Raw genomic sequence first — 25782 nt, forward strand, 5'->3', positions numbered from 1 at the left:
TGCTGCCTGAAGTAGCCAACAGGCTTTCTTGAGCTGGGATGTTGCTCACTACATATACCAGTGTTATGGAAAAGAAAAACAAGACTGGAAAAGATGAAAAGATGCAAAAACAGAGGAAATCATAGGCAGATCCAAGAAAGCAACAAAATTGTAGGAGACTCATTATCTCTCTTATGCTCCTGCTTCCGTTACTGCCTGGTAAATGCACTCTTGTCATCTCCACCATCTCTTCTCCATTTATTTTCAGCAATGCCTGGTCTTGTCTTCTCAGGGAAAAAACACAAGAAATGACGAAAAACTATTTGTCACCTTTTACATTCCTCTCAACTGAGAGTGATGGTACACATCGTTTGAGAAGTTACCTGCAGAGCTCTAATCCTCCCCTGGTACAGGAAGCACCTTCCTGCAGCTGATCCGTCATTAGCAGTTCAGGTTTTACACACGTTTCAGTTGCGTCATCGAGCAGATCAAAGCCACATCATAGGCTTCAGTTCGTTGCAAAGTGAAACTTTTTTTCTGAAAAGTTTGAGACAAATCTGTTGGAAAGGGCACGAGGGCTGAGGGTGAACAAGGTCAACTCCGTTACTGAACAGTGGGGATTTGTGGTTCTCTTTTAAGTGTTTTGTCTCCTGCATATACTGGAAATGCAAAACTTCTGCTGGAGAGGTTTTATTTTCTCTTTCCTGACTGGAGTTAAATAGGCTGATGTGGAAATGCTTTCTTGAATCAGACCTTCAGTTGTTATTCCCAACATGCACTTTCAGGTATATATATTTAAATGATCTTTTCTCTCCCTCCTGTATCTCTTAGGTATCTGCTATTTTTAATTCTTCTACCAGGCATATCAGATGATATTATTTATCTGCTCTAATTTTTTGGTTATATGTATTTTTTATTTTATTTTTTTTTACAATTGGTTGGAAAGGTGCTCTGTGAAAAGATACATTCATTATATATCAAGGACGGTACTATCACATACTAGGAAGTTACACAAATGAAGTAGGTACTGAAAAGGAAAAGCAGATTATATCGAAGAAGACCAAAATGTTGCCTGTAGTTACAAGTCACCTATTCACAGTTTCAAAAACAACACAAAGAACCAAAACAACAACAAAAACCGCCACCACAACGCTTCTGCATTATTCTTGGTTATCAGGAAAATGTGCTTAAGTGATTTTTATCAAATACTTCTGCTGCCCTATTTGTAAGAAACCACCAAAGTGGTGAAAGGCAGGGAGGAGGAGAGGAAAAAAATACCAACTTTGTTCCCCTGCTTTCCTCCACCCCCAAGAGCTCATATTTCTACTCTAAATTTACCAGGATCTTTCTTATCGTTATGAGGAGAGGACAAGCTTGAGGTTGTGCCCATTTATTGCACAGTCACAACAATAGCAGAAGAGCCATAGCAAGGACATGAACTGGGGGCAAGATCAGCATCTGATGCAAATAAAACCCAGATCTACTTTTGCTAAGGATCTAGCCTTCCAAGGAATACAGTAAATTTAATATTCAGTTATGGTACCAAGAACTTAAATTTTAGTACAGATGAGGATCATGACGTTAAAACATAGCATCCTACAATCTATCATGGTTAGCAGGATTTTAACAGATCATTAGAAAAGCTTATGGAACCTATGAGTTTCTGGGCACTACTTCGCGATGAGCAACAATAAAAAAATCATTCTCTAGTTACCTCCTAAAGCAACGTAGCATACCATATATGATGAAGAATTATAGCCTGCTTGAGAAAAGACACTTAACTCCTAACAATGTGGCAATAAAAGTTGCCTGATCGGAGATGAAATTTGAAAGCTTTGAGTTTGATAGGCTTTGAGAACATTCCTACATTAAGTATTATATTTTAGATTCTCTTTTTCTTTTCAAAACTATTGCTTTTCTACAGGCTTTCTAATATAAGTTTCTAATATAAGCATACAAGCATACAAAAAAACAGTATTTATTTTCTGTTATTTCAATTTTTAACCATTCATTACAGCACAGAGCCCTCAACACAAATATTTTATAAATTAAATATCTAGCTCTCTCTGTACTTAAGAATTTAGGTATGTGCAGAATCAGACATCAGGATGACTGCTCATGAAGAAATCTTTTTGGAGTCAACATCCCCTATGGTCATGGGTATCCACACACACCCTCCTTGTACAGAAGCTATTCTTCCTGCTCTGCTGCTTTAATCTCTTTATATTTACTATGCTCCAAAGAATTTTAATAAATATTCCATGTGGTATCCATAAAGCAAATAAAAATGATTAACTAACAGTCCGCACAAATGCCTCTGAAGCAGCATACACTCTTCTTTCAGGCAGGATCGTCAAGTTCAATACCATGCTAAAGGTTAAGTTTATTAAGCATTAGAGAGATCTAAGTTCTCAGCCTTCAATCCCTCCCCTCCCCCCCCTTTTTTCTGAGAAAGTGTAATAAAAGCAGGTGTACAGCTAAATGGTGACCTTTAGAAGTACTGTGTGCTCCCATGGGAGTAAATGCATTGTATTTGATTGCAAGTCTTTATAAAATTAATTAGCCTGGCACATTGATTATTATTATTATTTTTTTTGGTGGATGAGAACAATAAGATAATGTTTCCTTTTAAAGGAATTCTGCAGTTGATGCAATTCATAGATGAATAACTGCACTGTCTTACCATACCAATATACTTTTTCTGAGATACTTTTCTGTACATAAAACAAACCCATCCATATCAGTAAGTTATCTGCACAGCACAGCTGGCAGGTAAGTTCTTCATGGATTCAAGTCACCCAAACAGATGCATAATGAAGGTCTTCTGTTCAACAGAACGACAGACATCATCAACAGGGAGCCTTGGTCTTAGCGAGCTAGAATATCTCAGTTCTGGACTACTCCCCGTGCACAATTTCTACTGTAATGCCACTTCCACTCAAACATAAAAGCATTCGGTTTGTAAAAAAACAAACAAACAAAAAAAAAAAAAACAGCATTATTAAAACTGCTATTGTTGCTTAACTTTTACTTGCCCTAGTACCAGTGTACATAGGCATAATAACCTACCATGAATCTGACTCCCAGAAACCAGACATTAGTATGCACGTCTGTACAGTGTACTGCAAACACTAAGGAAGGTATTTAGTCAGACAGTGCAGTGGCAAGTAATTCCTTCTAGCCATGCTTTATGGGAATGAGCGAAACAAGGGGAAAACGCAACCTGAGTTGAGTGATTTGAATGCCCAGACCAAAATCCTGGCAGAAGAGGAAAACAACCACATGTGATATGAGCTTCTCTGCATTTCTTTCAGGAAGAAGCTCCAAGAACACCGTGATCTATCTTTCCTGCTAAAGCCTGTAAGACCAGCTGGGACAGACACTTTTCTTTGTCAAACTCTGTTCTAAGCAGGCTTTCTCTTGCTGAGGATCTCACTTCCTTGCCTTTGGAAAGCTAAATCTAGACTGTTTGTTGACAAGGAATGGCAGAAAGCAAGCTACATGACAGGAGGAGGAGGAGGTTTTGTAAATGAGAAACACACTTGCATCAGGTGTGAAGAAAAAAAAGCACGTTGGCAACTTTCACGCTAGAATTATACTGGCATTATTTTACTTTTCTGATAACTGCAAATGAGGAGTAAGATTAATTTTACAGCAGCAGATTTTCCCCATGACTTCAACAGAATTAGATTAAATTAATGTTTCAGTTGTGCTTAATCTAAATTTCTGTCTTCTAAACTGTAGGCAAATGGTTTCTAATCACTATTTCTGTACCATCTGATGTTAAAGGTTCATCAATTTTGTTTCCCACCAATATGATTAAACTCTTATTCAGGCAAGAAAACACTGTTAGTAAGCAAATCAATTTCTTTTAAAACTCTCTCATGTACTACCAGTTAATAGCTTCTTCAATCAAAATAGTAAAAACATACTGGTCTTGGACTTATTTTCTAGCAAGCAGCTAAGCTTTGTGTATGATGTTTCTGCCTTCTAATTATGGCTGTCCCAGACTAGCAACATACAGGACATAAATTTGAATTTCTTTCTATACAAATTTCTTTTCTCAAAAAACAGTTTGCTAGAACCATAAACTGCCACATAGTGCGATTTTAACGTATTTAATGAAGAACAGAACACATTTCTACTTTATAAAATGTAACTCCAATTAATACCACAAATAAAACACCCTATACTATCATCAAAAAGTCATAAAACATCTGGGTTTAAGAAAAATCTGGCTAAAGAGTCCTATACATAATAGAAATAAAATTCCTTACTGCAGTTCATCATCTTCTATCTACAAAATGATACTGCATTCACACATTAATTACAGATATTAGATATGTAAATTATATCACAATGCCCTGAAAGATTGGCACACCAAGTGCTGGAAGAACATAAAAACGTTAAATCTGGCAGATCTTTCCTCAGCGAGGTATACTAGCAACACGATAGCACGACATTTTGTCAGCCATTTACCTTCAGCTGTACTTGTGAATCTCTTTCCCCATCAGCACTCCATGGTCTGATGGTGAAAAAGACCTTTGCAGGTTGGGTATGGGAAAGTAAAGGACTCCTTAAGCTGCATTCAGACAAGTAAACCCACATCACAATGAAGAACGAACTCAGGCATTTCAAGATTATTCTTTATGTTGTACGGAGAGATGAAAAAAATTGGTCTTAAAATAAATTAAGTTGGTATGTTCATGTGAGCGCACAGGTTAAGCTTTGGGATATTGACAAGATGACAAGGCTCAAGAACCACTGGGCGTTGGGGCAGTAGTGCTGCACGAACTCCACCAGAGGCAGCCCTCTGTGGGAAGCCAAAGCAGAGGCAGCAGCAGCTCGCTAGTGGCTTTGCTGCTGCCAGTTCCTCAGAGGAGTATGGTAACGGGGAGCTGGCTCCATCACGTCAAGTCTCCATCAAACAGAAAGGAGAGAGGAACATGCCTCTCCAGCCAGCTCACCAAGACCCCTCCACATGAGCATCAGGCATGTCATGTCCCCGCTGTGCTCCCAAAAGGGCAAGGACTCAGCGTTGTCCTGTGTTTTTCTGGGCAATGAGAGTCACCTCTATCCCTCACACTAACACTTCAGTAAAAGGCATTTGTTCTTGAAAACACAAACCACCCACCCTGTCCAGCTCAGCAACAGTCTTCCTTCTCCGTGAAGCATTAATAATACGTTTTTATCTACTTTCAACACCACACCTATATGATAAAATGCTTAATTCCTTAAAAAAATAAATTCTCCCTCTAGCTAGGATAACTTCAGCTGCATGCCAGCAGATGTATGGGTTTGATAGCTGACTGGGTTTGATAGCTGACTGGTCATAAACCATCAAAGGTTTGAATAAATGGTAACGTATCTGCATGGACTACCAAACCTGCAAAGAAATTCCGTGAAAGCTGAGGAAGTGCAAGGTAAGAGGATAAAATACCACAAAGTTTAAAACCTGCAGAAAACACTGGCCTGGAAGGAAGCACAAGCTAGCACAATAGATCAGTAGGCACGATTAGCAGATGTGCAAGAAATGGAACAGATTTCAGACAAAACCCTTTTTCTGTAAAGGTTTACGGGTGACAATAAAGCTTAGACTGTCACAAGCATTTGATAAGCATGTTACAGATGGAATTCAGGACTGGCGGATCCATAACGAAGAACTGCCTGGGGTATCAAACTCCCATTGATGCATCTCCACCTTACCTGGACAAGTCAACCTACATTCATGCTTTCCCCACCACCTGACAAAATACATCTGCTGTTTGTTTGAAAAGTAGATTTTCCTGGTAACAGGTTAAGTATTTATTCCATTCTGTTCTTGACATAAACACTTCCCCAACAGAATTTTCTAGATATAGATCAGTAGCTTCATTGCAAAACTTAACCATGCACTGTTCCCTGAAAACTGCTCAAAATTGTGTTTTAAAAACTGTTCACAGAAGGTAATAAAACATATGTAAAGTCACATAAAACTTCTAATCATTGTTCCAATCATTTGAATACTGAAAAACAACTGTGTTGGAAAGTTGAGCAGCCTTAGTGAACACTACATATGCCCCTCCAGTATCTAATTAGCTGATAATACTCTGGGCGCCTGTAATGTACAATTCAAATGCCTCACTTACCAATGTGTTTAGTATTCTGCAAATAAGTCCTCATACCAATTAAATCCCTTGTTATTATGAAAATGCTTCCATACTGTTGTAATAACACAGGATAATACAGTCAATGCTACTAATCATGAGGTTATTCTTTGAATAATTGCAGGATTTATGAGTAATCATTGCTAAGGATATGCTACCATTCAGTACAGAGTACACACAATCTAATAATACCTTTCAAATAAATCTGATTAATGTTACAGTATCCTTTAAGTGAGGCATGTACAAAAAATCTTCCTAAACCACTAAGAAGCCATATTTTACATTGCGGTAATTCACTGTAGCAGTTCTGCAGTAATTTACAAGCACAGTAATTTACAAGTGTATCCAGACAACAACAATCTATTTTTCTTCTCAATATCTGAAAATATTGCTAACTATCTGTTGGTTTTTTTTGAGAGAAGATTAGTACTTCCATTGCCCCTACAGGCAAATTAGGCTACACCATCTGCTCACCAAAAAGTTTAGGGGCAAACTTCGGGATGAACCTAAATTCCCCATTACGTAACCCACAAGAACCTGCAATATGCCACCAAAATGTTTACTGTTACTGTTTATACTTCAGCCTATTCTAAAAGTTCTACTGAAGTCTTGTACAGTAGAAATACTTAATTTAACAAAATAATCAAAGATGTTACTTATAAAATGACACAAAGTTATCAATCTTCCAGTATTCAAAAAAAAAAAAAGAGGAATAGGGTCACAGACAGCAAGGACGACCTAACGTCAAAAGGATCACATTATGATTTAAAACTTGTAGGAACTTTAAGATAATCAAATAAGACTTCCAAAAGGTAAACAAACATGACCCTTTACAAAGTACAACTAAACAGTGAAATTAAACAACACCTAAGAATCTTTAACTCTACCTGGATATAGTATCAGAAAGAATATTTTAGAGAATTATTTAATTCGTAACTTATAAAAAAGACATTTAAAGTGACTTTCAAACACACAATTAACCAAATCTGCAAAAGATGGTGTGGCATGAAGGAAACAGATAGATTGGACAACTTCTGGGCAAAGTTGTCCCAAACTTCCTTCGCCTATAACTAATGCAATACCTGAACTAAAAATATTCCACCAGCCCCAAAGCCTTCAAACCGTCTAGCCTTCACTCAGGGAAACAGCTGAGATGAGGGTCAAGCAGATCCAGACTCACACAATCTCCTCACCTCCCAACGAGGCATGCAAGAAGGACTGGCAAAGCTGGTCAAGTGTGATGCAAGTTGGGTTTCAAGACAGCAGCCTGCTTTAGAATGGAAAGGAACGGGGAAAAAAAAAAAAGAGAGAGAGAGAGAGAGAGAAAGTACTGAAAGCGATACCTTAAAGAACAATAGATACACAAAACAAGTATTTCCATAAGTAACATCACATGCAAACCAAATCACAATTATTTCTACAGCGTGAGACAAACGGATGTAGTATACAGTCCATAATACTTTACAGCCATTTGCTTTTTGGAAAACAGAATTGGGCAAATGTAAGCTTTCTGTAAAAATGCAACCCATTACTTAATGGATGCTAGCCTGATGGCAAAGGACATTATCACTAACTAGTGGACCAGCAGGTGTTTGTTTCAAATCATGCACTTCTGCAGACAAAACGCAAATTTGGATTGCCACATTGTGTACTAGCATTCAAGCTCAAATTAGAGTAACAGATTTTTCTGAGTTCTCCTACCTCCAAACTAGCATTGCGAGTCAACAGAGTTTTATGCCAACTACAACCCAACCCACCCCACCCCACCCAAAGGAGTCCTTATCATCATCATCATGAATTTTGAGTCAAGTTGTTGCCAAAAATCAAGTAACAAAACTATTGTAAGCTGAAAGCCATGTCTTAAGAACACAGCCTTGGTTTCTTTTGACCAATGTTAATGTAATAGCTATATTACACAAAACTGTGCTTTCTGCACATGTGGTGTTTCAGTTTGCATTGAAGCTGTATGTAATCTACAATTCTCAAGGCTTTAAATTACTCATCACCTTAAATTACATGCACAGAAGGAGGTTTCTGGAATCAAAATTTTAAAACAAAAGTTACAAATCAAATGAATTTCATGGTGTAATGTCACATTCTGAATATAGAATCTATTACATATAAATTATAATAAATGTATATGGAGAAAGAAAAGGAAAAAACTCAACCACCTGCTACAGATAAACAAATCTGTTTATTTTTCCTTCAGATGACATTGGTTACTCAGGCGAACCACTGTATTAGCAAATCCCTCCAAAAAACAGAAGATTAAATATTCCACAGAGAGATTAATAGTAGGTAAGCTGTTGCTTCTGGTCTCATGCCCAGTGAATGCTTTTATAAAGGAACAAAAATATTACTATGCCAACCATCAGCAAACAACATTGGACTCCACCTCTTCCTTTTTTTTGAAAGCAAATTACCCACACACCAAAAAAAGCATTTACTGATTTTATTATGCCGCAGTCAGATGGACAAAGCTCACCCAACCCAATAGGCATTACTACCAGCAGGTCAAGCCAGGCAATTCCACACTAACAATATTATTCAGCAGCATCCTATGTAAGTTTATTATAGGAAAGACAAAGGAATCCTTGCATACAGACATACCACTAGACAATTAAAATAGTAAGATAAGACATGAAAAGCTCAAGCTTATCAAAAAAGATTGCTGCTCTCAACAAGTCTCTAGCTGTACTGGAAAATAAATCAAATTCTTATTTCACTGAACCCAAATCACAACAATCACTAAATACATTTTACATGAACTTACATGATGCCTTCATGGGCAACAAGTTACTTCTAAATAGAAAGAATTCCTACCCAATGTGAGGTCCTTAACTTACGTATTATTTTCCTAATGTTTGTTTTCCCCAATGTTTATTTCCCTAAAATGCTAAAATCTTTTTTTCTGAATGCTGAAAATTTGTTTTCTGACTTAGAACAGAAGCTTTCCTAAAATTTTCTCACTTACATGCATGCCACAACACTCTATACACAATCTGTGGCAGTCTACCAGTTCACTATCTCACTCTTCAGAAATTGTAGCGTACCAAACGATTTTTTTTAAACCTGTAAAATAGATAAGGTATTTACCAAAATTGTACAAGTACTTTACATACATGAAAAGAATTTATTTTAATAAAGCAAATATTTGAAAACATTAGGTACAAAACCATTTCATTACATTCACGTAGGCACAGAATCATGTTTGGTTTCTTTTTTCCATTTATTTCTTTTACTTCATTAAATAGATACTTTAATATGTGAGAGGAGCAATGGCAATTTCATTAAGCTAAAACAGAAAAGAAGGGCACAGGTATTAAATTGATACAGTTGGAAGACGTGGCTTAATAATTTAGGACAGACAATCTAATCTTTTACAGGTAAAGTAAGTAAAGAAGATTTGGTCTGAACTTCTTACTGATGTTTCATTAATCTATTTGCCTGCATGTATGTAAAGGGTCCTTTCAGCGTGTGCCACATCCCACAGCAGGTGAATACAGAGCAGCTCTACCTCAGCCTCCCCAGAAACAGTTCCAGTGTTTGGAAGTGATCACTTTATGGAAAGAATCCCCAATAGCCGTATCTTTTCCAAGCACTGAACACTTGGCTTCATCTCCTGCACCTCTGCCTGTCAGCACCTTTACCTCCCCATCCCAAAGTTCAAAGACAATCAACGTTTCTCTGCCTTCAAAGCTGTCACTTTGGAAAGCACCCATGGGCAAAATCACAGCTACAGCAGAAGGCTGTTAAACCAGTGAAACATGTGCCTCACTGGTCATTTGAATTCACGCATAGAAAATGTGCTACAAATAAGAGAAACACCTGTATTAACTTAATCCTAAATTACGTTTATTCATCTGCCATAAAATCGTATTTTTTGCAGCATCTGGGAGTAACCATTAATATTAACTTTAATCTGTATTTGCATTACAGTATCATCCAGAAACATGAGTTACAGAAATAAAATGCCAAATCCATCTTGAAAAATTCTAGCATTGATATAAGTGCACAGTTTTTGGATACCATGTAGATCTTTAATTGGCACCTATCTGCACTTCAACTATCACCTTCATGTAAGAGCAACCTATTGTATGCAGACAAAATACACAATCAAGAAGACTAACAAAGTCTGAGAACACAGAAAACCCTCCTTTGGGTTTTGATTAGCTTTGCTTTAATCACAGTAGTTGATAATAATTAAGGCCCCAAAAGCTGCATGCCAAAATGACACCCTGCAATTTATTTTGATTACGGAGTTTGTTTTGTCATTTTTTAACTCTCCGCTTAATAGGCAAACACAAAACCACACGTCTCCTTGGTAACAAATCACGCCCGGCTCAATATCCAAAAAAGTCTGTCTAGCCCCAGGACGGTACCGGGCAACCCTCCTGGCACCTCCAGTGGCAGCTGAGCAGCCCCGTCTCCCACCACCCACCTTCTGGGGACAGGTAACTGTCCCCATTCCTGGGCAGGTGACAACAAAGACTTCCCGGACGAGGTTATCAACCCCTTTTTACAGTCAGGCCTGACAAACCTGCACCGACGGATTTGTTTCTTTGTTCCGTTGCCTGAATTCCAGTCGGTTTTGGCACAACCCAAACCCAACCGCTTCAAGTCTTGCACAAAACACAATTCTCTCTCATTTTTTTTTCCTGGTAAGTCTGACATTAGTCGTTTGTACTCCTATGTACTGAGTGATAGCTGATGAATATCTCCCTAACTGCAGTTTGTGAAACTGCATCGTGGAAGGCACCTATTATTGATGGCACAATACATTATAATGGAATTTTAGAGAGATCTTATGGATTTCTTCCTCCCGTTCACCTACCAGCATTATTTCAGAGAGAGGTTTAAGCAAGAGTCAACCTGGCTTTTGTTTTAATCCCTCAACCATGACAATATAATTAAGCTGTGAATGATATATCAAAGCGCCATACACAAAGATGAATTGACAGGAGTAATTTTTACTACTCAAAAGCCTTCAGTTTCATATATCATAATATCCTGTAAAGCAAGCCCACTGACATCTGCTTGACTGTAAAAGCAATAGCTCGGTATAAACCTCAAGTCATCCTTCAAACAAGCATATGTGCTCCCTGCTTATTACTAGCACTATGTGCATTGATACAGCTGAAACCTGCATTAATTTATTTCTTTATTAACTGCTTACTGCAAATCTAAGGGCAGAACTTGCCATATTCTTGCATGGCAGCGTTTCATACGAGTGCTCTGCTTAAATTCTTTCAAACATTTTGTCATCTTGACAGATATTTTGCTTTGCCTTTTTTTTTTTTTCTCCTTTTGAAGGTGTTTAAGAAAATTTAACATATCTGATTAGAATACAGATGGGTCTCCTCCTTTTTCTTTCCTCTCCCCCAGCTGCCTCCCAACAAGAATTTTTTAAAAGAGATGACTTGAATACAAGCTCCTATTTTTCTCACATTTTAAATCTGCTTCTGAATCTTTTTCAGGCCTGGAATTGATCTTAGCTCTGTACAAGTGGGAACTTCATTCACAGCTAAGATCCTAAGGCACTACTGCAACACAATTATTATCATCATTACCATCAGTATCAGCCCAATCAATCTGAATTTGTGCTTCTAATGAGGTGATGTCTTGAGGCAGTCAGTGTTCAGACTTTTCTGTTTTGTTTTTAAATAAGCATTCTTTGCAGCAAATAAATTAAAAAATTTATCAAACTAAGATTAGTATTTAGAGAGCAACTATGAATATTCTGACTATAGCAAAAAATTATCAAGAAGAGCAGATTAACCTAATTCATTTGGGGGGTGAAATCTGTTTGTTGGGTTAGGAGATATGTCTTGGCCAAGAGGCAATTTGCTTACATCTTTGGATTCTTCTATTGAAGAACAAAATAATATCCCTGAGAAAAAAAAAAACATATATACACACAGAAAAGATTAAATACTCTCCCACGCAAACAGTATGTAGAAGGAACACATACTATTTAAGGGGCTGTTTTGGCAAAACTGAAATTCAGGATATTTGTTTTCTGCACATTTCTGTGCAATTCACTACAATAAAACTCCATGCCTTCTTAAGAGAACACCAGGGACAATTCTTTGCAGGCCAACAGATGCAAGAGAACTTCCAACCAGGAAAAAAAAACAAACACCACAAAAAAAACTTAATTTGCTTGTCTGATAAAATACGCTGCCACAGAAGTCCCTATTGTGAATAATTATCGCTCAATCATATGAATTTTTCTTGTGAATATGACTGGCTTTAAAATGATAGACTCATTTTCAGCTGTGTGTTTGCAACTATTTGTATTAGAAAGCGACCATTCCTAGGGCAAAGCATATAAAGAAAAGTGAAGGTGAAAACTTTTTCATTATCTTAGAAGACAGCCTATTACCTATATCACTTTCTCAGATACCCATCCATCCACACCTAATGAGTCCTATGATTTAGTCAGAACACATTCATAAAAATGATTCATAGTTGTTATGCAGCCACTTGATGTTAATAGCAAGGCTGATGTCTTAAATCACAGCTGTTTCCCTATGATAGCTAAGGGGCAAAGCGACACTTTCAAAAACAGAGGAAAGAATATATTAGGGCAACTTTATGAAAGCAACATTTAGAAGAAAAATGTGAAGCAAAACACCAGGGTCAAAAGTGCTATAACCAAATCACTAGATACCATTAGAGTCTGCATACCTAAAAAGTAGTTATATTTTAATGGAAGTTTTGTTTGATTACAGTATACAGGATTTTACAGAACTGCATCCTCTTTATTTAACCCTACTTGGATGCAATTTGATTCAGAAACAGTCAATGGCAAAATCTGGAGCTTTAAATAATATTGTTGCTTTTGATTCAGAAAAGAAGAAACATGTAAAACTGATGTTACAAAAAAAAAAGAAAAACACAAGACAGTCTCAAGACAGATCTAAGTCTCTTAATAAATTCATAAATTAAAAGACGCTGCACCATGAAGCTTTCATTATTGAGAAATGGGTGTTCTTTAACTAGAACCAACAACCACTGACATTTTGCTCACTTTCAGCAGGACTCAGTAAGTTTGCTTTAGTAATTGCTGTTAAAAAGATCTAAATTAAGCCAATAGGATTTCTGAGGAAGCAGTGTTTGAGCTTTGACTTTGTAAAGCAGTAGTCTGATTTCTGCCTCTATTGTTCTGGCCAGTAATTGTAACAACAGAAATGCTAAGCCCAAGTTCCCATTACCAGCCAGATGGTATTTTTAACAACTTACGAAACAACTGCCAAGCTGGAAAAAAATATGGAGATGAGAACAAGATGTGCATACACCCTAGCAAAGTAAAATAATTACATAGATTAAGTAGGTCAAGTACAGGTATTTCTTTCTTTTAAGACGATCCAAAAAGGTATGAAAAAGTTGCATGTGAAGGCATGCTCCACAAGAATTCATGACTGCAAACAGGCCTGCCTTACTCAAATCGAGGGAGGCAAAACTGAAACCACCTACCCTAAGGAGCTTCCACTGGAAAGCCGGTCATATTTCATAACTTGCTCGCTGGAAAGCTGCTGCGGAATAACTGGAGTGACTGACGAGCACATGTCACGCAACTACATCTTCATGATATTTTTGTCAGGTGATTTAAAAGAAGGAGGCTGGATTGGATAGGAAATCATTTTCTTTATTACCGCCATCTACTATTTTGCATCATAAGAAACTACTATTCAAATGCCATGAATACGGCAGTTGCTTTCCTTACACTTCTTCCTCCCAAGTGAGTTCTGAAGTTTTCTAATAGTATTTAGATTTGCAATGTCATTTTCAATACAGAGCTAAGCATGTATATCCAAAAAAAAAAAAAAAAAAAGGCGAGAAGATGTCAAGAACCACCCCGTAAAAAAAAGAACCCTTCAATTTGGGGGGGGGGGGGGGGGGCAAAGGGATTTTTTAAAAGAAAAAAAAAAGATACTTTAAAGAATGAAGGGCAGACAACTCTTTCAGATTTGTGCATCAGTTTGGGTAGTGATTTTTGGAGGAGGAAGTAGGGAAAGCGACATGAACATACTTGTAGATTTCCCCCAGCTGCTACATGCACATAGATTTCCATTTTATTTTAGTTTTGACTCTTCAGGCACTAGGAATCTTCCAACCTTGTGAAAATTGCATTATTTTATTCCTATTTTTAAAACGAGAACTTTGCAAGAGAAAAACCAGAATTTGAATCCCCATGGCTCAAGCAGGGCATCAGAGGAACTGTGCATTTCAGTAAGTGTTGAAACATAAGGTTTATAATGAGAAACCGATTCTAAATCCTAAGAAATCTGATGTTCATTTTTTCCCCTTAACTTCCCACATGGCTCAGTAAAGGTGCTTCAGCACGCAAGGCCAATAAAGCCCGTGGAAAGATCTGTTTCACGTGCACACGTGCATACACGGACCCCCAGAACTTGCGCCCAAACCCCAGGGAAAGGTTAAGCAGGAGTCCAGGCATGTGAACATCTTGCTACAACCAAGTGTTAATCTGACATGCGAACCCCAGAGTGGGAAAACCCACACTCCCAAAGGCCTCAGGAAAGGAACAAATATGAAACACTCAGAGTGTGGGAAAACCTCTGTCCACTTCACTACTCCATCACATGCCACCTTCTCTCTGAAGCAAAGCTAGAAATGGAGACTTAGCTTTCACACCTTGAGCAGACTAAAAATTCACTCCCCCCTACCTGTGAGCAGCACAGAGACATGGCTGTACACGGCGTTTCTGTTCTCGCAGGCAGGCTGCTGTGCCACGCCGGGGTGGGAGTCTCCATACACGTCAAGTCTTCGATGTGCTGGCAATCCTGGCTCAAAGCCTCCAGATGAATGAAGGACATGAGCTTACTCATGGGACTGCGTACAAAATAAAAATGTGCGGCTACCAATGGCTGATAAGCTCTCTCTACTCACTTCTCCACCCAAATATCAGTCTGTGTGGATTACGAAACTGTAAGCACAGTTGAAGACCATGGCACAGTTTTCTGTGCATCTGGGCTGAACTGTGGCACTACGAGTGCAGAAGGAAACAGATCAGAGCAAGCAAACTACCAAGAACAACATATCATTGTTAAATTAATGGAATTTGGGAGGATCACGGAAAGTTCCTGAAGTTTTTGCCTTTTTATAGTAGCATGTTTCTAATTTACTTTGTTTATACTAATAAATATTGGATTACACAACTATTAGTCTAGTTGAAAATGCACTAAAGCTCACCAAATCTGTCTCTAATTATTATGATTAATGGTCCAAAATGATTAGCTTCTCAAATTAACAACCTAAATCAACCGGTATAGAAAGAAGGGTATTTTTTCTTGGTAAAGAGGGTCTTCAGTCTTTTTAGTTAATGAAATCCTGAGTAGTCCATTCAGTACTATTACATTCTAATTCACCATAACTACCTATTTACATAGATTTGCATAGATTATGCTGCTACTAAGTATTTATTTGAGATTAATTATGTTTAAATTGCACTTTAGCCTAGTCTCATGCTTAGTTTAATAATGTAGAAATGAACCTTCAAGAGTTGAGTACTACCTGTGGCCCTATTGTTTTTCTCACTGCTTCTTGAGCATATATTATATAGTTTCCTCTATTGCTACCCCTATTATCCCCCAATACTCATTTTAAAGGACAAGTTCTCCATTTAATATCTAAAGTTGATAAAAAAAGACTCCTAACATTTCAAAGATATATCACCAAATTAAGTATACATTAGCTAAAACACAGGAATTGTAATTCCCCATTATTTCTATGATTACTACTCCTATGTCTGTTATTTTACAGTGATTTTAAAGAACATTAAAGAAAGCTGATCACACAAACTAAGTTAATTATATAGTTTGCTAGCAAGAGAGACTGTAAGAGTAGTTTTATCAAATCCACAAGGGAAGTATAAAGTATTTTTAGCTTTAACAACCGTAGATATGGATTTATAGATTTGCAGTTTTACCCAACAATGGCTGAAAACAATTGCCAAATCTGAGCTAAAGCCAACTCACAAACACAATTGGAATGAACTATTGGAAATAAGATCTTCCCTCATCCTTACCATTCTCAAAACCCTAAAAAAGCTTCACCCACAGCTTGAACAAGGCATCTACTTTAAGGACTAAATCTACTACATTACTTTGCAAAGAGGCAGTCGATGTACTCCACAGGCATTGAGATGCGATAACATGGGTTGAGAGGCAAAGAAAGCCCTTCAATAATGCTGAAATGATTGGCAGTTTCCTTCAGTGTCTAAACTGAAACTGTGGCATCTGCTCTTCTACATAAGGATTGATAGCTCTAGCTCAGTGTACCTTCACTAGCAGTGGTTTTCTCCAAGATCTCTAATCAGTAAAGCTTTTATTCATCACCCCCCAAACTAAAAACAGCCCTGCATGAACACAATGAGAAAGCTCCCCACAGCTGCAGGTAGTCTTGGTGATTGCTCATTAAGAATTAGCCTTTGACATGTATTGATATGGTCAATGCCATTGGGAAGAAACATGTGTCTCAAGACTTGCAGAGGGCATTGACATCTCTTCTCTTTTGCCATCTCCATTGTCCACTCCTAGACAGCTTGAAAACTACGTAACGTGCTTCTACTGCAAATAACCAGAGCAATGGCCTTGCTTTCTTGCTCTTTCCTTATGGCATTATAATATGTACTACAGTTGTAGCATTTGGTCTTCTACTATAGGTCTTGCGTTTGTATTGAGAGTTTTTTGTGGGCTGTATGTAAGGTAGATTCCACTTACATGGTGTTCCCTTTAAGTCTTATTTCCTGATTGGTAATAAATTAAGTGTAACGCTATTTGTATTAAAAAGGCCCTCTGGCACAGGATTGAAAAGAAAATATAAAAGTTGTATTTTCAAATATGGATTGAAAAGCTAACAGAACCTACAATACTATTGGTGGAGAACTTGCTTCCACTTGAAAATTCCCCCTACAAATTTCAAATTACATACCCAGTTTAGACAAGTTTGTGTTCAGTACTTCTGTCATCATCTGAGTTAATAACATGCATTTTTTAATACATGCGGATAACCAAGACAGCAAAGATTAAAAGAGAAAGTCGATAGCTAAAACAACTGGTTTGGCAGCCGCATGGGAGAAACAGGAGTGGTTTAGCCACCGAATTCTCACACATCAGTCTGGGAATGCCCTGCAGAGGACTAACTAGGACACACTCCTGGCTGATGTGTGGGAAACCTAAGTCTAACAGTGTTTCAACATGAGAGGTACATTTGAATACTCTTCAAAGTCATTGTGAAAGTTATGACAAACCCACTGGAATCTGTTTGGAAAGTTATTGGGAAATGGCAAATTACTCATAGCTGCATGGTTTTGCCTCTGTTGTCATTGCTTAAAAAACTAGAACTTGTAAGTACCATGAAAAATCTCAAAAACTTTTTGAGACTATAAAAACTTACCAAATCCGCTATTTCACAGTGATCATCTCCCTGGTTTTGAAACGTTAAGATGAGAAGTGAGAAAACCTCCTAAGAATTGCACCATCTCCAGAACCAGAAAAAGATACATATACTAAAATTCAAAATGACTCAATAATGTGTTTTACAGGTTCCTGAGTTGCAGCGGGGAGGGACAGGGACATTGCTGCTAGCATTGGAAAGCATCCAACATATAATGCTGTAATTAAGCTTCATGTAACTGGCTCAGATATTTAACTCTCATATTTTCTGAACAACTCATTCAACAGAATGTAACTCTAACACTTTTTCTGTGGGGAAAGAGGTAAAAAGGAAAGTGCCAATTTTAGCTAAATGTAATTGGTCTTTACTTTCCTTTTTTCCAAAACTATGGTTTTCTTTCCCTTTCTGTAACAGCAAAACCTGGAAGAAAATTTTAATCACTTCTGTGACACTTCTACTAGTCTTTTTATTTACTTATCCTGAACTAGTAAGAAATTCACATCACACTGAAGGGATAAAACTACTTGAATTTCATCCACTTTCAAGTCTCAACAAGAAATTTCATACAACTCTACCCATTTGAAGTGACCTTGCAAAGTCTCAAGCGCTATTGATATATTTCTTAGCTCAAAATGAACTGGCAAAAACAGTCCCACTCTCAGATACCCTGAAGACAAATAATAATAATAATTTGTTCCTGTGCACATACCAGATAAACATAATTTGTGAAAGCATTCATGAGCACAAGATTTCCCAAGGCTTCATATGACACAAGTTCATAAGACATTTATTTTAGTAGTATTAGTAATATTAAAATATTTATTTTAGTAGCGTGTATATATATAGTAGCGTGTGTATATATATATGTATATTATTTTTTACATCAAAACCATTCACCTTTCTTCTGTTACTGTGAATTTTCATTAAGTGAACAATATTTAAAGGTGTAAAAACAGCTTTAGCAGTAGCTGACTAGGAGAAGGTAATCTCAAGTTAGAAGTAATCTCTCCATTTGCTCTGTTAAGGCTTTTGTACTAATGACACGTTCAGAAGACATGGATATCATATACTTCTCTTGGAATGCTAATGGTGGCTGCCAAAAAAAAGAAGACCCAAGGTTTTATTAACCTATGGTTAATAAATAATAAAATAGAGGTGATCTGGAATATGAATAAAAAACAATACAAAACCTGAGAAACCTATTTACATGAATAGAATTTAGAATCATTAATTTAGTATCACCAGAATCCCCTTCTTCATTTCCCAATCTTTCATCCTTATTTTGGTGCCATGATAAAATGCCATAAACAAACAAGGATATATTATAAACGCATTGCTGTCGTTTGCACCATCTTTCAATCTCACTCCTCTGTCTATAATGCAAGCAATTCAGGGGAAACTGCACAAAGTCCCACTGGGTTTTATTTCTCTTTGTGAACAGAAAACATACATCAACACTGGATTCCCAAAACTTTTCATATGAAGTTCTCACTGACTGTAAAAAAAATATCTGATATAATAAAGATACAGCATATAGGGTTCACAACCAATATGCTCAAACGATGTTACTGCAAATGTCCATGTTTTGTACAGAACATGGAAATACAGGGCCCGTTTTGTTCTCACGTCTGGGAGCCAATTAAGACACATTCAAGACACTAGAAACTGCTGTGACAAAATCTAGGAGCAACAAAACTTTGAAGATTCAGAATCTATACATATTGAGAAAAGTCAGTCAGTGTAAACATTATTTAAAATATATACATACACTTCTAAATTCACATTAGACAACTGCACCACCCACGTGCTCACAGCTGAACACTGAGAACTGAAACTGAGTTCTGCAAATTTAATCACTTCGTAAACATGATCTTTGTGCACCCTGAATTTATAGGAATCTACTTTTGAAGATTTTTTCTTATACTATTCCCTTCATCCAACATCTTATTCAGTATCGGTTTTAGAACACCTGTGTTTCCCTAAATCAAAAGGGAAGGAAACAGCACCAAAACAGACTACCCAAAAACTTTCAGTTGGACTAAGTTTACAAGTCCCCATACAGATATGGTACTACAAAAATGACAATCTTTGAGATAAAAGTGGGTTAGATGCAAGAAGTGCAAGATTAAAAGACCTAGTGGAGAATAAGAAATAGCTTCACGTAGCCCTGTTGGTGCTTGTAACCTACATTTCACAAGAGCTCATAGCTTCCCCTGTACGAAGGCAACTGGTTCTTAGAGACTTTAATTTTAAGAAGTCGCCGCCAATTGAGTCTGCTCTCTTGAGAAACTAGTTATAAATTAATGTAATATAAGTGCATTTAAAAAATAATAATAATTAAAAAAAAAAAAAAAAGGTCACCCTATGATATCAAATAGTTTTTTACCTATTCAAAAATCTAGGACACTGAAGACCAAAGTTGATAAAGCCACAAAACCCCTCATTTGCAGGTATCTCTGCCTCTCCATGCACAACCCTCTCCAGGCTCTCTATGTACACAGGTGGCCCCACGACTCTATGCTAGATTGTGTTCCACCCTGAGCTGCAGCTGGAGGATACAGGACATCTGCAATGTTGTTTATAATGCAATTTCTCACCCAGTTAATGAGGAATAAAAATTTATCAAAGGAACAAATCATTTTTATTTTTAAATTAAGGCTTCCACACGTATTGCTGGTACAACTGAGAAGAAGCCCTGCTGAGCACTTATGGTCACATTTCCTAATTGTAGGTCTTCAAAACACTGAATAGGGCACTTAACATCCCCTCTCCACCACCACAAATAGTGCATTATTAATATTTTCTAAGAAAATATTACTTTTCACTGGTTCTTCAGAAAATAATAATTTTCACAGAAAAACATTCTGAAAGCCTCACTATAAGGTTACACAATCTGGGGAAACTGCTTGTTTCCCAAGTAAGCGTTATCACGCTTGAGCATTCAGCTCTTCGAGGGGCCCTCCCTCCCTTCACTTTCTGTTGTCTTGTGGGGGAAAAAAATAAAGGAGGAAAGTGATGAGGAGTGAGAGAGAAACATTTCCTGTGCATCTCTAATTACAAGCTTCACTATCCTCAAACAGAGGTTTAATTGGCCTGATTCTTATTTTAGCCTAGTCAGTTCATTCATATTTAACAATTACTGAAAGACATTACACTGTTGGTCTTGAAATTATTTTTAGACACCATTACAAGTCTGGCCTTAGCAAAAATTCTTAATTCAATTTGTCATGAACAGAGTAATGAGTATATTCAAGAAAGAAAGGCTCAGCAATGACAAAAACAGAAGGAAAAGCAAAAGCTTGTCAAGACAGACTAAAACCAAAAGCTCATACAACACTGCCGACAATGAGAAGATGCTCAGTGAGTGCTGCTCGGCTGTTCAGATCTGATATGTCTCTCCAGCAACATTGAGGCTACTATGTACCATCAGATTGGGAGAAATTATAAGAAGCTGACCTACCATTGACTGGTTTCTAGGTTACTCCTCTACAACACTGGATAAAACCAAAAGGACAGTACCAAACTGCAACATTGTAAACCAATAGGAGAACTAAGAAATAACATGGCTTGTGAAGCATCAGGTACAGCCAACACAAACCAGCTTTGGAGAAAATTAAATGTAGAAATGAAAACTTCCTCCTAAATGCAACAATACCAACTTTCCAGAATTAAGGCATAAACAAGCTATTCTATAGAAGTTCTGACTGCTAGAGAAAGCAAATGAGAAAGAGAGAAAAGAGAAATGCACACACAAATCTTACCACAATCTGCATAACGGTGATAACCTCTGTCATAACAGCAAAAGATGGAAGACTGAAGCAGAATAAATATAAATATAAAAGCATAAATATCGGAAAGCACAATGCTCTACATGGCATACTGAAATGCTATACTTCACAAGAGTATTAGAAAAATGCTTATTTTAGTAAAAGCCTTGTGTGCTGTAAAACGCAGCTATAACGGACATTAGTAGAATTGAATGCTATAATGCTAAAAATTTCCAACAGAGGCAGCCTTTTGGTTCAAAATTGATTCAATACATTATTAAAAACATTTGCGAAACTTAGCTTCCTGTTCTTGCAGTTAGTATTAAAATCTGTAGACAAATGAAAAACATGTATATGCGATTGTTAAGAAAAAAGTTTTACCTTTATGCTCCTGGAGAGTTTTATGGTGTTTTTGTTTGTTTGTTTTGTTTTTAATTATTATTTTTAGGTGAATTTAAAACAACTTTAGAACTACAGAGGACATCTTGAATCCCATGAAAACAGTCAGACTTTCCAAAAGATGACTAAGTTTTTACAAATTACTGAGAATTTTTGTACAGCAAAAATATATATGATATCAAAAAAGCTTTCATTGCAAGAATTGCAACTTTGTGGTGGGGATTCTTTCCAAGGAAGAATTAAAATACAAACAAACATAAAAAACTTTCCAGTTCTGGGAAATATTGTTCCAGTATTGTTTTAGTTTTGAGATAAAGCTTCTGAGGAAATTTATAAAACCTGGACAAAAAAAAAAAAAGGATAAAATTTCTCTCTCCAAAGACTTGCAACATTCAGTGGCAAGGCAGGTTACAATTTAAGTTCAGAGTTCCTCACCATTCGATTTCATCTCTAGAATGGCAAAGTAATTATCTCTAAAACCTGAATTCACCACAACTACATGGAAGTTGGACCAATTTCTCGGTGATGAGTGGATGAAAGATGTAAATGCAGTAAATTAAATTCAGGTCTGCATACAGTTATGGTACTACTTATCCTATCTCTATGTAAGTGTCTTAGAATGAGATCTTAGGACGTAAAAATACCACAAACTTTTGAAGTGTGTTTTACTTGATAAAATTGACATTTTTTTAATTGTAGTTTGCTGCTTTCCCTCTATATCGTTATCAACAAGCACTTTTTATTTCATGTTTAGTTGTACTGATAAAGTCATATATTTGTATTTTTATTCCTTCAGTTAACGGCATTTCACATGCTTCAAAGCGATAAATAAAAAACCCTGACTTTTCTAAACCTAGTGGTTATCTCTTAATTTGTGCAAATAAAACAACCAAGAGTACTATTGCATTCTGCAGGAAATTCCCCTGAAGTTTAATGGGGAGATTTTTAACCACCATACTTGAGAAGGCACTGCTTGGTCTCATCGTGAAGGAGGTAGCTGAAATGACAGCATTCTCAAAGTACAAGGGACACATCTCTGCCCAAAACACAGGCTTGTCAATACTGTTAACTGTGTGCACAAAGAGGCTTTATTTGAGGGATGTGTGTGTTCAAGGGAGAGGGGAGGACAATGGAAGAGGAAAAAAAAGGCAAATCAAACCCAGAGAAGCAGAGTCAAGGATACAGCCAGAATCAGCCTACAAAGAAAGTGTGTTTTGATTGAGTACACTGAACTGTAAGCAAATATATACTGCTTACATTCTCAAAAAAGATATCACATATTTATTACATAAACAAGACATCCCACGGGATTAAAAAATTACTCCTTTTAGAAAAAACTCACGTTTTGGATGGAATTTTGACCGAAACCAGATGAAAACTTTGACTTTGTTACATAGGAATTTTCTGAAAATAATTGTGTTTTTATTCAAAAAAGTCAAAATTTCTAAACAAATAAACAGGCAAAGATGCCTGAATCTCTAAGCAAGAGAAGAAAAGCTAGAAACTACATTACACTTTACAATTAATCATTAATACAGAGTAGCATTTAATATACTTCCTTTGATGGTTGGCGGTATGGGAAAATACAAGTGATTGAAAGCCTCAGGTAATGGCAGCTAGCAGGCAGTTTAGCCTGAGGAGCTGGAATCAGGAAGACTTAACTATTTTCATTATTATTTCTTTGTAAAAGATCAGAAGACAACGTCTTAAGTTAACACAATGCAACTTCAAAGTACAGGTATGGATATGCTGAGAAGGAAAAACACAGTGAAGAACCTGAGCGATCGACAATAGGGCAGCACTTTTTAAACAATACCAGGCTGGAGCCTGGGTGGGATGACACTTATGAGAAAGCTCTCAGGAGGCATTCAAAGATAGTTAAGCCCAAAAATTTAAAGGTAATGTAATTATTTTCATGACATGCATAATGCTACTTTTAAGTACATGAATGGAAAATACCTAAGAGTTTTATACCATCTGCACTGATGTGTATTCTAAAACAGAATGAATGTTTGTGACCAATACATACAATTTAAAATAATTTTAGAATTTTGAAAATTCATTGAGGGAGTTATTTCTACAAAATGAGTTAGAGAAGACCACGTTACATACGTATGACAGACATTTCTTGAAACCTGCACTGCAAAGCATAGTTATGTTTCCCCAGAACAGTGAGGTACTGCATGGATGACGAAATAGCTCCCACGTACTGAGGGAACCAATGTGACTGAATTTCCAAGGAGGCTTTACTGTAGCTTTTAGTAACTATTTCATTAATATTTATCTTTGTCTAAACTCTGACAACCACTGTTATTTCCTCAGCTTCTAGTTACAAGGAAAATTCTTTAAAACGGTACCAGGCTTGAAAATAATCCTGTACAGGCTGTGATGTGTCAAATTAAATTCTTTTTTGTATTTCTGTTCTCTATATTATTTTCACATTTAAAGAGAAGAACTTCACTTTCAGCAGCAGAAGAGTGAGGGACTGAGTGGTTCTTGACTTTCCAGTCAACTTTTCACTGGTAGCAAAAGTGCAGTCTCTGGCCAGCAACAAGTGCACAGGGCCCAAATCTAAGGGCAACATCAGAAGGTTAAGTTGAATGCTTAAATATTTAATTAAATTAGCTTCTTGCTGCTTGCAGGCATTTCTTTCAGCTGCACTGCCACTGAAATTTAGAAGTTGTAATATCAATACCTATGTAATTTTAATGTGACTGATGAGATGAACAAATTTACTTCTCCGTCCCCGCGTGGCCTCCCCTCACGCACAGGCCTGTCAGCCGGGAGCGCCGCGACTCAGCCGCCGTACCTGGGGCTGCTGCAGCAGCTCCCGAGGAAGCACACTTATCAGAAGTGAAGCTGGCAAGGAATGTGGTCAAAAACGGATTCAGAGGCTGATCAGATATTCTTTTTTATGTCTTTCCTCTGGGATGCAGTAACCCAGCAGCAGTCAGGCATCTTTATATATGGTTTTCAAGTATGCAATAGTGAAAAAAAAAAACAAACAAAAAATGCCATGCAACCCACACCACGCAGTGACGAGATGGATTTCAAATAGCTACTTGCCATCTGGATTATATTCGTCCTTTGTAAGTTTGAAAAAACATTTGATTCACTGAATGCTTGCAGTGATTACTAGCTTGACTTACCTGGGCCTGAATGCCCTGAGAGTATCCAGCCCTTCTGATTTCACTGCAATGCTGGGCCACTGGCTATTGCTGGGGGTGCTGAGCCCAACACAAAATCAAACCAAAAAAAAACAATACTTCCTGACAGAAGATAACCTGTATGTTAGTTTAGTCCCTATTGCTAACCCAGGAAAATGCCTGTCAAGCTGCCAAAGGTAAGTGTCCAGCTAGTTGTTCCTATATGGCTCATGAAAGTTCAAATGCTCTGCAAGTGATGTGGCCTTCGTATGAAGAAGTCTGCTCTAATACTAAAGTGTAGTTATGTATAAGCTCAGTGTGAAATTAAAGAGAAATACCAGGACACAACAGGGATGAAAAGTGTCAGAGAACCTTTAAAAATAAATGCAGATTTCTCCATCCAAAAGCAAATAACCAAATGGATCAAATACATGTCAAAAAAAAAAAAAAACCTACCAAGCAACAATGACTTGTACAAGACAAGCACAAAGAAGAGTACAAAAACCTGAACCAATCTTACTGCCTGTGTTCTGCAGATAGCATCTGAAACGCTTCAGGATTCCTCTGCGAGCAGATTAGGAATTACTCTGTTTTGTGAGGCTCCCTGCTAGTTCTACTATCAATCTCTTCTTTCGCCTCTTTGTATTTTTCCTCTCCTTCTTAGTAGAGGTACCTACCTAACTACACATAGCCAAGGCACACAAAATCACAATAGCACTACGGTAGGCCAGCGGTACTTTTTCATGATGTTGTCTATAAAAGCGGAGACCCTTTTATTCACAATGACACTAAAAAGCAAACCAGCCTTTGGTTTACTCTCTTAGCAGTCCTTTTCATTATAAGTTCTTAAGTGCTGGCTGATGCTATTGGCTTTAAAGATCCTGTTCCCCACGTTGTCTCTGTGCAGTTTATATGTCTGCTTTG

The 25782-nt window shown here is 37.2% G+C and overlaps 1 protein-coding gene across 16 annotated transcripts in view; it reads right to left on the reverse strand.

Annotated features, from left to right (window-relative positions):
• The window catches only part of NAALADL2 (N-acetylated alpha-linked acidic dipeptidase like 2), a 441985-nt gene that overhangs the window by 277886 nt on the left and 138317 nt on the right, over positions 1-25782 (reverse strand). The window contains exons 4-5 of one of the 16 annotated variants that reach the window (XM_083849045.1): positions 14816-14981; positions 13605-13750 (exon numbers count right to left, since the gene is read on the reverse strand). The exons of 10 other annotated variants lie outside the window; for them this stretch is intronic. The gene's annotated coding sequence lies outside the window, so the exon portion shown is untranslated. Of the gene's footprint in view, positions 1-362; positions 517-7318; positions 7396-13604; positions 13751-14815; positions 14982-16254; positions 19863-25782 lie in introns of those variants that run through there. 5 more of the 16 variants (XM_083849049.1, XM_083849047.1, XM_083849056.1 and 2 more) reach the window with 5 other exon arrangements.

This window comes from Anser anser (assembly GCF_964211835.1).
Source record: "Anser anser genome assembly, chromosome: 9".
Taxonomy (NCBI): domain Eukaryota; kingdom Metazoa; phylum Chordata; class Aves; order Anseriformes; family Anatidae; genus Anser; species Anser anser.